The 16,655-nt window shown below is 35.4% G+C and overlaps 1 non-coding gene across 1 annotated transcript; it reads right to left on the bottom strand.

The window, feature by feature from the left end:
• Positions 1-10,604: 10,604 nt before the first annotated feature.
• LOC127109389 (small nucleolar RNA R71) lies at positions 10,605-10,710 on the bottom strand. Its single transcript, XR_007796689.1, has one exon. It is a non-coding gene; the product is annotated as a small nucleolar RNA R71 (small nucleolar RNA).
• Between the last annotated feature and the right edge of the window lie 5,945 nt (positions 10,711-16,655).

Genomic DNA, 16,655 nt, shown 5'->3' with positions numbered 1-16,655 from the left:
TCAGTTTAAGTAAGTCTTGGAAGTATCATTATTATGACTACAAATAACTATAAGGAATGAAGCTGGAAGAGACTTACCGAGTGGTGATCTTGAGGAGGTTAGTTATGTGTTTTACATATATGTTAGTAAGGTGTAAATTGGTTAGTCAGAATATGGCATTCGATAATTTATTAAATTCATGGCAACGGATGTGGACCCCCAGGAGATTTTTATTTTTGTATACAATGATACTCTACCCTATTGGAAGGATTCATGAATTATACTTCCGAGGAGGAATAGGAATCAAATATTCCTGAAGCTAACCATGTAACTCGGGTTTTATATTAGTAAGAGCATGAGCTAAGATTATTGAAGATGGATCAGGACATTCAGATGAAGGGTTCTAGATAGAAAGTGCAATGTTATTTCCAAAGGTGCGAAGTGTTGTATGACTCTGTGAGTAGTATGCAAACTCATAGTTACTATCTAGTTTTCTTAAGGTTTCTTGGAAGTGGTGTCTCGTTAATGACTTGAAGTTCCTTGATGGTGTTATTTTATAATTCGTCGAGATCATGTGTCAGCAGAAACCTTGAATGAATCATAACCATATATTTTCAAACTAATTTGGATTATTTACTTCGAGCACAGGATAAATCTGAATGTCGTACACTTTTATGGTTGTAGTCGTGTGACTCCTGCGTATTTATCTTATGGAAGGTGTTGGTCATATTCTAAACTTTTGTGTGTCAGCAAGAAATTTATTCTACTAATGAATATAGGTGACGTCCTAGTACTGTTTTTGATGGTGGGAACTTTGGAGGATATATGTGATCTTCTATGTAGATTGTTAGCTAACCAGTAGTTCCTAGGAGTCCCAGGTGTTCCGCTGTTGGAATCAGAGTAGCACAGTGAAAGGTGATGGATGAAAGAGCTCAATCAAGATTATGGAGATCAGAGAGATAGTTACTCATAAGAATGGGAGTAAGACAATCTCGTGCTAAGGGTGTTATCTTCTTGGAGTAGTACAGGAGAAGTGAAACAGTAGGAGTAAATGCTTGCAACATATAGTATCAAATCAAGTGAAGTTGATGGGATTACCGATAGATGGATTACCAAGTTTGTCACATTTGTTGAAGGAATAATAAGAGAGAAGTAGCCAATATTGTGTGTAGTCAAGGAATCAATAAGTTTCTTATGAAGATTTAATGAGTATTGATTATCCAAATCAAGATAAGATGGCGTGGATATGTTTTGTGTGACTCAGTACAAAAAGGGTAGTCGTGGTTTCCAGAAGGAAAGTGACCAAAAGATTTAGAGCGGTATATCAAATGAATTAAGTGGGAGCAAAGTTAAACGTTAATCCAATATTTGAATGAGAATATGGTTAAGACCATGAAGTATTGAGAGTTAACACAAGAAAGAAGTTTGCCAAGGAAGATAAATTGGAAGAATGAATATGTCATAGGTTTGAAATGGAAGAGAAGTTAAGTGTTGGTCTAAGACATTGATGGAAGAAGAGTTTATTTGTTTACTAGAGGAGATTCGGGGGCGAATTTCAATTTAAGGGGGGAGAATGTAATATCCCATATCCCCTTAAATGCTCAATTGGTTGTCAGTTTACACCACCCGAGATACTATGTACTATATCTCTTGTCAATTGGAACAACTTGAGCTCCTATGTGCTCTAAAAGTTGTCAGTTGGGACCAATAGAGTAACCAGTGAACTCTGAAGAGATTAATCCTTATTAAAAGAGACTGACCTTTATTAATAAGTACAATAGGGGATATTTTTGGTAACATTAATAATTGGTCAATTGGTACTGGAAGACAAAATACCAATTGAGATAATTTGTGTCACTAATTAATATTATATATTATATTTATTATATAGTATATGTTGTGTGGTGGTGATTAAAAAGAAAGAAGAAGTGGATGAGAATGAAGGAAAAGAGAGATAGTAGGTAAGAGAGAAAGAGAGTTATCAGAAAGAAAGAAAAGAAAGGAAACATGAAGAAAAGAGAAAAGAGAAAGGAAGATAAAGAATGGTAATAAGAAGAAGAAACTCATGGAGGAACAAGAATATTATTATCATCTTCATCATCACCACCATCATCTCATCTTCATCATTACCCACCATCTTCTTCACCAACTTCATCATCCTCTCCATATGAGGTGAGTTCTAGATAGGAATTAGCCTTTGGGGAAATATAATCTATGTTTTGGGAGTTAGGATTTATGTGAATCTATGATAAAAAAAATGTTGTTCATACTTCTCATTGATGTTATGTGTTGGTATCATGTTGATGTTATTGAAGTTGTTGTCTTTGATTTATTGATGCTTATGTGTTTTTTTGTTGAAGTTATGGAGGTTAATCACATGAATTCATGATAATATATGTTTTAGAATGGTTGGGTATGATTAAAGTTGAAAGAGAGAGTGTTTAGAAGATGTATCTTTGGAGAGTATACAGGTGTCAATCGATTGGTTGCAGAAAAGTTGTAGAACCAATCGATTGGTTCATGATTCTGTGAAGAAAAAAGTTGAATTCTGTTGATGTCAATCGATTGGCTACAGTGCCCAATCGATTGGTCCTGTCAATTTTGTGAAAATACTTTATAGATGCATGCAATTGATTGGCTCCTAACTCAATTGATTGGTTCAGTGTTGTTTTGCCTAAAACCACTTCTTCCATGTTTCTAAACAACCTTGGATATATTATAACTTATACCATGATGTGTATGCATTAGATTAACATTAATCAATCTATTTATATGAGTTTGTGTGTGTTTTAACCTAGAATCCTAACTAGGTTAGAATGATCGGTTAATGAGTTTGATAGTTTGTATTGATGAACATATGGATATGTTAGGAAGATAACATAAAGGCCTATTATATAGAGAGATGTCTATATGACTTATTCCACTAAATCTTTCCCTTTTTGTCTGATTAACCTCCATCTAAGGATGATCAGACATATGTTATTTGAAACTTGGAAGTAGAATGAGTTAGATTGCAACAGGTTTACTGATAATCTTTTCTATGGACCTTGTAGCATGTTATGTCATCTTGTGGACTTTAATGTATGTTATATATGTTGTTGGTTGTGGTACTTGTGTGTGTGCATGAATGATTAAGAGCTTATGATTGGTTGATTATATTGGTTACACAATAAAATGATTAAAACTTATGAGTGAGGTAAACCTAGGAGAATACTAGGTTAATGACTTAGAAAGATAACTGAAGTCATGAAATGATTTAGATAGTGATGCTTGGACGTAAATCGTACTGCGGTGTGTACATCGGATAAGTAGTCACAGGAATGATGCATTGACATGCTTTGTATGGAACATGTGTGATTTATGTAATGAGAATATATCATGTTATGATGCCATGAGAGTTGATATGATATCATGAGAATTGTTTGATATTTGGTGAGGAACATTTATCCCAAAAGTCCTATTTGCTATTGAGAATTAATCACGTATTTGGAATTAGTTATGACTATGCACATACCACTTCAAGGGCTTAGGTAAAGCGGTAAGTGGGGATGTGGAACAAATGATTCGTGCCTCAATTGGGTTTCAGCCTCAACCATGGCGGACATGGGGGAAAGGTGGATACCTAAGTGGGTTAGAGGCTCATACGGTGAAAGATGCCCTAAGTGGGTTAGAGGCCCATACGGGTGACGGTCGCTTGAACCGAGGATTAACCCTCATAGAGGACCCGATATCCATCATGAAAGTTGAATCATATGAGCATGCGTGAACCAAGCCTAGCTTAGACGTAATTTCATTCGGGGATTGATGTTTTGTGAATCCGAATAGTGATTTATTGAGTTATGTGAACTCAAGTGACATGTTTCCATACGTTGCGAATATCCCTCAGTTGCTCAAGTCCTAGTTACACTGTGCGAGTGATACACAAGTAATGATATGTGAATACCTAAGTTAGAATCGATTAGAAACCCTGTAGAGCCGAGTGGACCCATAGTATATGAGAACTCATTGAGATTATTATCTCATCCCATTATCGTTGTTATTTTTCAGGTATTTCTTGCAGGTTGAATTCAAGAGAAGTTGTTTATTGATGTTTCAAGGGATGCATTTATTGTGATCTTCCACTGTGGAGTTGTGTGCAACGAAGATATTGTACATAGTTCTTAGATTTTTATTATTTATGCACTATTGTATAACACGTTTCATTGATGTTTTTAGTTTGGACATGTGTATATAATAATGTCATTAGGCACTTATGTTATAAAAGTACAAAAATTTAACACTTGTATGATATTATTCTCGCTCTCTCTCTCTCTCTCTCTCTCTCTCTCTCTATATATATATATATATATATATATATATATATATATATATATATATTATGGGTTATTACAATAAGATGCTCGTTTAAGATCCGGTGGACCACCTACTATGGTCCTTGGGTGACCAGATGAATCTTGAAGCTTCTTCAAAGGGGACTCACCACCCAAATTGTACTTGGGGAGTGAGTGAGATGTTTTGAGTGATCCTCCAAGATTTGTGAGGTTCTTAAGGATGATATTAGGGTTAAGGTAGCTTGGGCACACCTCAACATGATCAGAGGGTCTTAAGGCTTTGCAGATGAATCTCATGCCTTGGGCTTATGGATTATTGTGACCATTTAGTACACATGCATATGAGATGATATGTATGTGGTGTGTGCTTATGGTTTAGGGCTCAAGAGAGTGATATGGGTTAGGGAAAATTTGAGGGTATGACACTACTCAACAACAATAGAAAAGGTACATTGAATACTTCCTCCCTAAACCATTGTTTGGTCCACGGTATGTTGATTTTAGGTCCTTTCCATACCCATGCTTTAAGTTTATTAAGGAATTAAGGAAACAAAAGATTGATGGATTAGTGAGCATGCATGGTTTTTATTTCCCTGAACTGGTTAAGACATTTTATACCAATGTGATTATGAAAAAGGAGTAATTAGTTCATCTATGAAAGGAATTCCAATTAGTTTTGATGCTCAGGAGTTGGGTAAAATTTTAGAGATTCGCATGAATAAGACTACTTCTTTGCTAAGATATGTTAAGAAAGATTTTTACTATGGGATTTCTAGGCTTACTAAACATGATTTTTTTCAAAATTGTAAGAAAAATCTTGGTGGTAAACTTCCTGAAAGGAACTCTCGGTCTGCTGGGATATTTTATATTGATGATAGTTTGTTGTATTACATTTAGGGTTATGTCATACTATCCAAAAAATGGTCTTCAAGTGAATTGGGAATCCTTAATTCTTGAGTACATGGCCATAGATTCTAAGGATGTTATAGAGATTCCCTATGCTTTCTTCTTATCCAAGATTTTTGTGTATTTTTGGGTAAATTTCTCAAATGAAGATCCTATTGAGATGGGAAGTTGGATGATTTCATTGAGGTTTGCAACATTAAGATGGGTGTGGAGTATGATTTAAAAAAGAAGACCATTTGATACATTGATGAAAGTGTGAATGTTCAAACTCCTCCTCTGGTTCCACCACCTACCAATCAAGAGCAACCAACCAACCAACAACTCTTTAATTATATGACTTGCATGAATAACTCAATGAATGGCCAATTTTCACACCTTTAATCCCAAATGAACATTCCTCTATATCAAGTTCAATCATATCATTATCCTTATTACCAAGCCAACATGAATCAAAATGACATGAACCCAGCCAACATGAATCAAGACTTTGTGAACAAAGACATGAACCATGATGATTTGTACCAAGACTATTATTTCCTTTGTTTTATTATGTTTATTGTTTTATGTTGTTTTTATTTGGTTTCAATATGTCCTAAGACTTATTTATGCTCTATGTCTTGATTATGGTTTATGTTATGTACTTTGTTGGATTTTGTTTCAAGTAATGAAGTATGTTTACCTTTTAAAAAATTTATGCATGATTATTATTATATTTCATAAATTTTTATACATGTATATTACTATCTTTCTTATATTTTTACTCTATCCATCTTTTCCTTCATTTTGATCTTGTCAAAAGAGGGGGAAAGGTGTATGTATGAAGGATTGTGTTTCTTGTGTTTTATCTCTCTAGGTACATGATAACTCATAGAATTAAACCTTAACAAGATCCATATATTAAGGGGGGGCTATCGAACATAGGGGGGTTCTCTATTTTTTTCAAGCAAGCACAACAATCATGAATTGGTTTGTCACCATAAAAAAGGAGGAGAATATAAATTTAAGATTTCAATGAAGATGTTTTGATGAAGACAATCAATATTGTGAAGACATGTTTAAATGCTAAAGTATGTAAAAACTAATCAAATAACTATATTATGGATGATCAATCAAGATGGTAAATATGGTATCTCATGGTTACATATAACCTTAAGTGCTTGAATTATTTTAAATCAATCAATGACATCTCTCATATTACATGACATTGCATTTTATAATTAGAAATATTTTGCATAATTTTCAATCGATTGCATGGCTATCAATCGATTGTCATCATTCAAAATTTGAAATTTTTTAATGCCATAAATCTATTGCATGGGATGCGAAATCGGTTGACATTAGTTTAAAATTCAAAAGTTTCAATGTATTTAAAGGTGCAATTGATTGTATATCCCATTCAATCGATTGACACTGTGAATTTTTAGAAAAATACTTTTTGAATTGCATCTTTTCATGACACCTTCATCGTATCTTTTCAAAATAAAATCACATCTTATCATAATTAATCAAGAGCTATGTCTTAATTCAAAAGGGTGTGAGAGACCATATAAATAGAGAGTATTTTATTTCATAAAATTCACCTCTTTCAAATATTTATATCTAAGTATTTCACTGTATCTTACTACATCTGTCATTTTTAAATCATCAAGAATTTGTGCATTATTTTCATAATTCAAATAATGTGAAAGTTCTTGAGCACTTAAATATATATTATGATATACCATATTGTTAAAAGGTATGAAATTCTACAAGTTAGATTTATTCTATCATAATGCTTCAAACTTATATGTATCAAAAACTCAGATATTTGTACCAGTATCTTGTTGTCCTTGATAGTTGAAAACAAGAGATTGGAAAAAGAAATGGTGTTTTCTTTTTTTATTTTATAAAATTACAAGGTGGTTTGCTTGGTGATTTAATTAGAATCTTGTGTATAGAAGCTAGGTATAGGTTTGTACAAAGTTCTAACAATAGTAAAATCTCTTACAGTGATAAGGGGACTAGACGTGCTCTCGAATTGTGAGGGAAACTAGTATTAACCTCCTATGTTATTTATTTTTCCGCACTTAACTTCTTTCGTAACCTAACATCAAACCAGTAAAATAAAGATACACTCAGACAAAAAACCAAAAAAATTCAAAGTACCTAATTCACCCTCCGCACTTTATGGCTTCTCATTATGGGGTGTTTCATATTCCTTGTTAATGCTCATTAACTCGGCAATCCTCCTCTTCATAGTCCCTTTGGAATGGTTTTTTATTGGGAAGAACTCATGTAATGGAAGCAATTTATTATTATTTCCTTTTTCGGGGTCTTCTTTTTCTTCGCTGCTACTGTCTTTCTTCCCAATGGTCCGCTTACGACCTCGATAATTTTCTTCGCTGCTACTATCTTTTATTATTTGAGTGTACCCGATGAGCCACCCCATTTTGATCATTTATTCAATTGCGTTCTTTTATTGGACATGTTTATTAGTATCGTTGTTATGACTTATATGAAAGCGGTGGTACTTTGACTTATCTGTCTTGGACGACTTTATGACTAGATATGGGTTCCTGATACCAGTTTATTTGAACTTGGTATTCGTGCATTCTTTCCAGACTTTCTTTCTTTATGTGTTTAAAGGAGTGTATGCATAAAATATGGATCAGGGTCCTTGCTTCCCGTCTTCTTCGTGACGAATATTATCCTTTTTTAGAGCCCAGTCATGTCCGAGATTTCTTGCTTCTTGGGTCTTTTCTTTAACTAGGAGTTCTTCTTCATAGTTTGTAGGGTAATACCCTATTCAATATATCACTTAAACTACAAGATCCTTCCAACCCCTATTTTTCTTTAGACATGCTTTGAAGTCTGATCTTAGTCCCTTTTTGAAGATCCAACATTTTAGTGGGTCGTTTTAACATCCTACCTCTACCACTACCATGGTAAATTTGTCATTGTAATCACATATGGTTTATATCTTCTTTTGCATGATTCCATTGAGCACAACCACGGTAGTAGATCACTTTCGAGCGGTAAACTGAGTAATGACAAATCACACAACTCCTTCTATGAATCAATGCTCCTGTCTAGGATTGCACATGAAACACACTGCGTATTTGGGTCGGATTGCACATGATTATTATAGTTTTATTTTTATTTTCTTGCGTTATACTTGTCTTTTATCGTGTTTTCAGGTACATTGGCTAAATAAAGTCTTTCACAGAAAAAGGAAGCTAAAAGAGCAAGAGTCATAGATTTTCAGTGAAAAATACACATATGGCGTTCCACATGGTGTTGGTCATAGGGGTAGCCATGATGTGTAAGCACTTACCCACATTCCAACGGCCACAAGACCACGTCTTCCACCCCTTGTACACATGGCAGACGCCATGCCTAGATGGCCGACACCATCTTCCCATTTCGCGTCTAGTCAAAGACAGTTGTAGAAAGTGGCCATGACCAGAGACATTTCCTCCACACGGATTTTGAAGATGCTAGGTAACTTCCAAGGCATTATTACACTATTAATAGGACTTAGATATTTAGTTCTAGGCATCCAAGTCTAGTTGTAGCATAGGCCATTGAATCACATTGTTAAAGCAATAATTCTTCACATCGGAGGATTATTGCATCATTATTGTAATCGAGTTTGGAGCACCGTAGAATAGAAGTTAATCTTGTCGTCATTTTACTTTCTAGACAGATTTATTTCAAGTTTGTACTAGATTCAAGTCTCCGATTTGAAGCGAGTTTTTAATACAATTCAAATTATTATTATTTATTTCTCGCTTCACTTTTAAATTGTTTATTCCCTCGCGCTGCCTTTAATTTGTTTACTTCGTTACTCTGCTTTATCTTGTTTATTTTCCTTGCACGATTACTTGTCAGATTTATTTTGTCATCGTAAAAGATTCGTTTTCAAACCATACTTTGAACGCATCATTCCTGTTGTTCACTTCTAAAACCATTTGCACACTTAGCACTTTATTTCCCTTAATGACTTATTCCATGAATCAATTATAGGCTATGTTGATTAACGTAACCATGTTTAGCTACACCCTTAGTGCTAGAATGATAGGACCGTCGTTTCAACGATACTCTGCATGTTGTATCTCTAGGAATATTTTAGGGTCTATTTTGATTTAATACAAGTTTTATGTGTTTAATTTGATCGGTTACTACGAGAGTAGATCCGTGATTAAGCCGGGTAATATCGAAAGTCATCTGACATTTAAGATAAAACTTGGTTAGTTTTTAATTGATAAAAACAGCGAAAGCACTTTTATTAAATTAATTAGGAGATTTTAATATTATTAGAAAGTGATTTTAAAACTATTTTCGGACGCATTTATAGGTTTAGGATCATGTTGGCCGAGCATATGCCGGAAACCCTTTTATGTTAAAAGTTTCCAATCAAAATCACTTTTCAACTGAGCCTTAGAGGTAATTATATAAAAAATGATTTTTCACTTTAACGCAATATGTGACCGGTGCAGCGTGAGTGACTTGTATAGATTAGAGGTTAGGCCCGGTTCCGATTACGCTAACGCGACGGCTCCTTTTTAATTAACTCTTTTTCAAGGAAGAAAATATTTCCCCATAAGTAATTCTATTTATAACAATAGAATTATTGTTTAATCGATGTGAATTACATTCTAGTATCATTTTCTCTTAATTTATCTTCACTATTTTTAATTCTTGTGCACTATATACACCTGTTTGATTAGCCTTACATAAACACTGTAATGATAGTAATCGATAGATTGACATTGGTCTCCGTGGGATCGATAATCTTTTATATTATTCTGACGTATTTTGTATACTTGCGGAAAGTGCGCGTCAAGTTTTCGGCACCGCTGTCGAGGATCAATTACGTCAAATTTCGTACCCTATTGTTACACCGTCTAGATTAGGGCACCCTTTTTTGCCTGTCAATGCAAAGAACTCACAGTATCGAAAATTTAGTATATCCAATAGAAGAACCCGAAAGATATGTTCGCGCTCATCTTTTGCTCCAAAAGATTAGAAAAGCAATGAAAGAAGAATAAAACCAAACACCTCTTAAAGACTTTGCCATGCCTTTTAATGAAGAACCCCATTCTAGTATTATAAACCCCACTATTCCAGCTAATAACTTTGAATTAAAACCCTCTTTGTTATAAATAGTGCAACAAAACCAGTTCGCAGGTCTCCCTACTGAGAACCCGAACCAACATTTAAAAGTTTTCATCCAATTAGATGATACCTTAAAAACCAATGGTGCTTCTCCTGAGGCGATACGTCTAAGACTATTTCCCTTTTCCCTCAGAGATAGAGCACGATCATGGTTAGATTCCCTTCCAGCAAATTCAATAACCACTTGGAATGACCTATAGAAAGGATTCCTTTCCATCGAGTAAGACTATTGTCCTACGAAACCAAATAACTAGATTCACTCAACAAGATGGTGAATCATTTTTCGATCCTTGGGAGAGATATAAAGAATTTTTAAGAGCTTGTCCACACCATGGTTTAGAACAATGGCTTATTATTCATATCTTTTATAATTAACTTATCTATAACACAAAGATGGCCATCGATGCTTCCGCCGATGGTGCGCTGATGAACAAACCATACCCTGAAGCTTGCACTCTCATTGAAGATATGGCACAAAACCATTACCAATAGGGAACGGAGCGAGCATCAGCAGAAAATAAAGAAACCAAATGAGGTATTTATGAAGTTAGTTTCCTAGACCATATGAATGCCAAAATGGACGCCATAACCCAAAAAGTCGAAAGTTTATTTGTTAACCCTACAGCTACCGTAGCTACAGTTCAACCCAGATGTGAAATATGTGGAACCCAAGGACACATCACAGCTGAATGCAATCTTTTAACTGAATCAAACCCATATCAGGTCAATTATGCCCAAGGAAACCCTTATTCAAACACTAATAACCCTGGATGGAGGAATCACCCGAACTTTTCCTATAATAATAACAACCCTACTCAGAACTCTACACCTCAAAGACCATCGGGTTTCCAAGCCCAAAGACCGAACCAACCTATGCAAGTTGCTCCTCAGAAATCAAATCTTGAGAAAATCATGGAGAGCTTTATTACGGCCCAAACTCATCAAAACAAAGAATTCATGAACCAGAACATTCATATAAATGGACTGATTACACAATTAGGCACCAAGGTCGATTTTGTGATTACCCATAATAAGATGCTTGAAACCTAAATCTCTCAAGGGGCACAACAACAAGCTGCTCAAGTTACGCCGGGAGGATAATTTCCTGGACAACCTCAACCCAACCCCAAGGGGCACGCTAACACTATTACCCTACGGAGTGGAACCACTTATGAAAAACCTGTAAACCCTAAGTTGAATAAACTAGAACCCCTAAAGAAAAATGTTGTGGCTACACCTGAGAAATAAATAGAGGAACCAGTAGACCCTGAGAAATAAAAAGATGAAGAAGCTAAAGATAAGGAAGGAGTGAAGGATAACAAAGTATATGTATCACCCCCTCCTTATAAACCACCAATTCCATATCCACATAGACTAAAACAAACCAATTTAGATAACCAGTACAAAAAGTTCGTAAAAGTGATTGAGAAACTCCACGTTGAGATTCCATTGACTGAAGTTATTACCCAAATACCATCTTATGCTAAATTCCTTAAAGATGTCTTAACCAACAAACGTAGACTTGATGATCCTAAACCCTTAGAATGCCACTCTATTGCTGAAAATAAATTGCTAAAAAGGAGAAAGACCCTGAAAGTTTTTCTATACCTTGTGTTTTAGGAAATCATATTATCGATAAAGCACTTCTGGACTTAGGAGCCAATGTAAGCTTAATACCTTTAGCCGTTTGTAATAGGTTAAACCTAGGAGAAATGCAACCAACTAGGATTTCCCTTCAATTAGCCGATAGATCAGTTAAATATCCAATAGGCATATTAGAAGACATTCCAGATAGGATTGGCCAACTCTATATTCCAACAAATTTTCTTGTCATGGACATTAAAGAAGACGACGAAATCCTAATCCTCATAGGTAGACCATTCTTATCAACAGTTGAAGCCAAAAGTAGAATTTATAATATCCAAATTCCTAATGGCACCAGCCAAAAGTAGAATTTATACTATCCCAATCCTCCAAAAATAGATGTCAAGAGAGGAAAGATGACTTTTGAAGTAAGTGATGAAAAAATAGAATTTATACTATCCAAATTCCTAATGGCACCAGCCATAGATGACTCATGTTATGCCATCGATGTCATTGATGAGTGCATAAGAGAGTTAGACCAAGAAGAACCCACCGAAATGATTAAATTACCCTCGACCACCATAATGGAGGATTATGGATTTAAAAGATTAATAGAGCCTTATATAGATGATCGTCTTTATGAATGCTTAGCAGTCACCCCAGACCATATGCCATGTCCTAAGAAACCATCAATAGAGCTTAAGGAACTACCTAAGAATCTGAGATGTTAGTTTTTGGACGAAGAACTAAATCGTTAGTCATAGTTAGCGCTACCTTAAATGGTGATGAGACCAATCAACTCTTAGATGTCTTAAGAAAGTATCCCGCAACTCTAGGTTATAACATTTCAGATCTCAAATGGATATGTCCATCTGTGTGCATGCACCGAATAATGTTGGAGGAAGATTCTAAACACTCTAGAGAACATAAAAGAGGGATAAACCATATAATGAGTGATGTGGTAAAAAGAGAAGTGCTGAAATTACTAGAGGCTGGAATAATTTATCAAAATTTTTATAGTAAGTGGGTAAGCCATGTACATGTGGTACCTAAAAAGGGAGGTGTCACAGTCATGCAAAACGAGAGAGAGAGGAACAAGAAGCTAAACATATAGAAAACGGTTGGCGTATGTGCATCAATTATAGAAAACTTAATAAAGTAACTAGGAAAGACCATTTCCCTCTTCCATTTATTGACCAAATGTTTGAAAGTCTAGCTAGACATTCTTACTTTTGTTATTTAGATGGATACTTTGGATTTTTCTAAATTCCTATTTACCCCGATGAACAAGAGAAAACAACTTTTACATGCCCTTATGGAATGTTTGCCTATAGACGAATGCCACTCGGACTTTGCAACGCCCCAGCTACCTTTCAACGTTGTATGATATCGATCTTCACAGATTTCCTTGATGAGATCATGGAAGTATTCATGGGAAATTTCTCGGTATGAGGATCTAGTTTTAAAAACTTCCTAGGTAACCTTGAAAAATTCTAGAACGATGCGTGGAAGTGAACCTCGTTCTAAACTGAGAGAAATGTCATTTTATGGTCACCGAAGATATAGTGTTAGGACACATAGTATCTGAAAGAGGCATTGAGGTTGACAAATCCAAGATAGAGGTTATAGAAAACCTCCAACCACCTAAGACAGTTAAGGAAGTCCGAAGTTTTCTTGGACATGCCGATTTCTACCGACGCTTTATCAAGGACTTCTATAAGATAATCAAACCTTTAACTAGCCTTCTAGTGAAAGAAGTTGAATTTATTTTTAACGGTAAATGTCTTGAAGCATTCAAACACTTAAACATGCATTAATCTTCGTACCTATTATGCAACCTCCCGATTGGAACCAACCTTTTGAAATCATGTGTGATGCAAGCGATTACGCTGTTGGTGTTGTTTTAGGGAAATGAAAGGACAAGAGATTACATATAATTTATTACGCCAGTAGACCCTTAGACACTACCCAACTTAATCATGCCACAACCGAAAAGGAACTCCTCGTCATTGTTTTCTCTATTGACAAATTCCAATCTTATTTAATCGAAGCCAAAATTATAGTTTACACAGATCACGTATCCATTTGATATTTGTTAAGTAAAAAAGACGTTAAAACTAGATTAATTCGTTGGATCCTCTTGCTACAAGAATTTGACTTAGAAATCCATGATAAGAAAGGCACCAAAAACGTGGTTGCTGACCACCTTTCAAGGATAGAATATTTAAAACCAGACCTAGTACCCATAAACGATGACTTTACCTATGATAGACTTATAGCAGCAGTCAAAACTAATCATAGTGATGACCCCGACCTTTATTTAGAATTAAACATTGAAAATGCTCTAGCAGTGACGAACGTACCTTGGTACTTCGATTTTGTAAATTACCTAGTTGTCGATATCATACCCCCTGACCTTAACTATCAACTGAAGAAGAAGTTCTTTCACGATGTGAAACACTTTTATTGGGATGAACCCCTTCTATTTAAGAGAGGTGCAAACGACATATTTCGTCGTCGTGTGCCTGAAGAGGAGGTAGAAAATATAATCAAACATTGTCACTCTGCACCGTATGGTGGACATGCAGGAACATCTAAGACTTACACTAAAATAATTCAAGCAGGCCTTTTTTGGGCAACATTGTGGCCGATGTCCATACCTACATTGTTAGATGTGACCGGTGTCACGAGACGTGATGAAATGCCCTTGAGAAATATCCAAGAAGTGGAACTCTTCGATGTCTGGGGAATAAATTTCATGGGACCGTTTCCATCATCGATGGGAAGCAAATACATCTTAGTATTTGTTGACTACATGTCTAAGTGCATTTAGGTTGTAGCCTCACCTACCAACGGCACTCGTGTGGTCATAAAATTATTCAAAAACAACATATTTCCTAGATTTGGAGTACCTTGCCTTGTTATAAATGACGGAGGATCACACTTCATATCAAGAATATTTGATAACCTTCTAAATAAGTATGGAGTTAAGCACAGAGTGTAACACCCCGATAAAATAAGGTAATTATTTAATTTAAGTTAATAATATATTTATTAATTTAATTAAATAATTGGAATATTTTTATTGGAATTATTATTATTGGATTATTTTATTATTATTATTATTGGAATAAAAGTTGGAATTAGAAAAGGTCCCATTTGGTAAAAGGGTTATTTTCACGTGAAAAGGAAAAGAGACAGAAAAGTGGAAAAAGAGCCAGAGAACAAGGGTTGAAGAGAGAAAGAGCTTGAAGCTGAAGGATTGCCGGATTAACTCAGGTAAGGGGGGTTTATCATCGTTTAATGGGTATTATGGGATAACATGTAGTGGGTAGTGATAAACCATGGATTTGACTCTGATTAGAGTGATATATGCTGAAAAATTGTGAAATATCGAATGAACGAAATATGAGTTTTAATTGGAGAAATTCGTAGGAATTAGATGTAATAATGTTAGCATTTGTGAAATCGAATAGGGTATGATTCATGTTAGATGATATGAACGAATACTGTGCAAAATTGGACTGTGGGAGGTTGGATCTGAGGAATCTCGTGGTAGAGAAAACCATAGCAGATCTGGAAATCTGGTTTCTGGTTATACGCGTATGGCACTAGGCAATACGCGTATGATATGGTCTGGTACGCGTATGGCACTAGGCAATACGCGTATGGATGAGGAAGATGATGTTTTGAACGTGGTTTGGTCTCTGTTGGTACGCGTATGGGGAAGTGGTACGCGTAGCATACGCGTATGAGGTAGGTGGTACGCGTATGGGATTTGGCTGAGAATTGGGCCATACGCGTATGGGACTAGGCAATACGCGTATGGGCAGGATTGTGATTTTTCTGTGCTGTTGTTGTGCAGTTTTTGGTTGTTCAGCTGAGTAATGTAATTTAGCTGGTGTATGATAGAGTAGGGATCAGTTCCCGTTGTTTTGAGTAGTATAGGTATTAGTAGAGTGTGCTAATGCTGAGATTGATTATGTGGTATGACATGATATGATTATGTGGTGAATATGTTGATGATGTATGATGATATGCATAATGTTGCGAATGTATCTATCATGTATGAAATTATGAATGGACTGTTTATGGCTTAGAGTGTGAGCATAGGTCCATTGTGGATGATTGTTGATGTTTGCATGACTAAGTAAATTAGTTTGCATATTGTGGCCTTTATGGTGGTAGCTAATTCCCATGGTGAGGAATTAGTGAGTTAGTATTGTGGATTGTTGTTGATGTTTGCATGCTAGGTGATTAGCGTGCATATCATAGCCCTTGGGGTGGTAGCTAATTCCCATGGTGAGGAATTAGTGAGTGAGTCACTAGGTCTCAAATGAGTGGGACTAGTGGGCTTGGTAGCCGTATCTGGATTTGATCGGTGAGGTTGAACTATATGTTCACGAATAGTCGGTACCGCATGCATGGAGTCTCATTGCATAATATATGTATGTATGGCGTATAATATGAATGGATGTATTCCAATATTATACGTGTGTTTTATGGTTGTGTTGAGTTTGAGTATGATGATGATGATGATTATGAGTTGATATTGCCGTTGCTGAATATGTGTGATCTGATTAGGGTGATGATATGTGTTAAATTACTTAGCATTACATGATATTTTATAATGCTTATTATATCGATTGAGGAACTCACCCTTACAACTATTTTTCAGGTAACGAGCAGTGATTGAGT

The sequence above is a fragment of the Lathyrus oleraceus genome, chromosome 7, assembly GCF_024323335.1.
Source record: "Lathyrus oleraceus cultivar Zhongwan6 chromosome 7, CAAS_Psat_ZW6_1.0, whole genome shotgun sequence".
In the NCBI taxonomy this organism is placed as follows: domain Eukaryota; kingdom Viridiplantae; phylum Streptophyta; class Magnoliopsida; order Fabales; family Fabaceae; genus Lathyrus; species Lathyrus oleraceus.
Note: the sequence above shows the minus strand (reverse complement) of the source record. Positions and strands in the feature narration are given on the sequence as shown.